Genomic DNA, 1,175 nt, shown 5'->3' with positions numbered 1-1,175 from the left:
TTTTTTTTTTTTTATAAAGACAGGTTTCCTCCCACTGCCATTTCTAACCAAAGTATAACCATCATAGCTCTCCCTCTGCCACCCCCACGGTTTTATTCTGAGTGACATTCCAGAACTAAAACCAGAACCCATGACCCGACCAAGCAACAATCCCAAAATGTAATTCATAAAGTAAAGTTAAGGCCAGGCTCCCCAGCACACATGCCATTGCCTTTACACACTGCAGACACAACCAAGTCACACGGCTACATCTGGTTTCCCCCCATGAACGTCATATTTTAATGTAGGTGAATTCTCAAACTGAAGGCGTCCTTTGAGGCCTAACTTTATTCTACAGTAGAAACTAGTTGAGGAACAAGTTCCTTCTGAATTGTTACATCATTTCCACTTCCAAGGCAGCTTTAGAACACAAGGTCCATTCCAGCTGCTCTCCAGCCTACTAAACTGATGTGGTTACACCTGAAGAAATCTCATTTCTGAACCTCCAGCAGCGAACAGCCCCGACATTGGGAACAATCAAAAACAAATGCCTATTTTTGCTTTCTAAACATCACGATGTTGACATTTCCAAGCACCAGATACATGTTTCATACTTGAAACATGACACAGGGCTAGGTGTTTACTAGGGTATATGTGTCATATCTTCACATGTACGGTTCTGATTCTTATTCACAAACTAAGCTTTTAAATTTATTTGGGTTTTTTTTTGTTTGTTTGTTGCTTGTTTACTAGGGTATATGTGTCATATCTTCACATGTACGGTTCTGATTCTTATTCACAAACTAAGCTTTTAAATTTATTTGGGGGTTTTTTTTGTTTGTTTGTGGGGGTTTTTTTGTTTGTTGCTTTGAGGTTTTTTTAATAGCAAATCATCCCTGTAGAATTTAAATTCATGGCTCTTCCTGGCATGTCCTTCCCCAAGATCCAGTTTCTTTTCAGAGCACAGGTTTGTTTCCACTTCACTCAAATGCTACTAATAATATTCTGAAAACAAATCCCCAATGACAGTGTTCCAAGCCGAGGTTCTGCTACCTTATTAAGAAGAGTCTAGAAAAAGAAATAGCTCTGCAAGTGGCAACGTGGATTCCGAGTGCTTCTCGGAATTTTGGAGAATCCCTTTTGTTTCAGAAGACTTAAACTCCCGAATCACTTTGTGCGACAAGTGTAAGCATTAT

The sequence above is a fragment of the Eurypyga helias genome, unplaced genomic scaffold, assembly GCF_000690775.1.
Source record: "Eurypyga helias isolate BGI_N326 unplaced genomic scaffold, ASM69077v1 scaffold28354, whole genome shotgun sequence".
In the NCBI taxonomy this organism is placed as follows: domain Eukaryota; kingdom Metazoa; phylum Chordata; class Aves; order Eurypygiformes; family Eurypygidae; genus Eurypyga; species Eurypyga helias.
Note: the sequence above shows the minus strand (reverse complement) of the source record.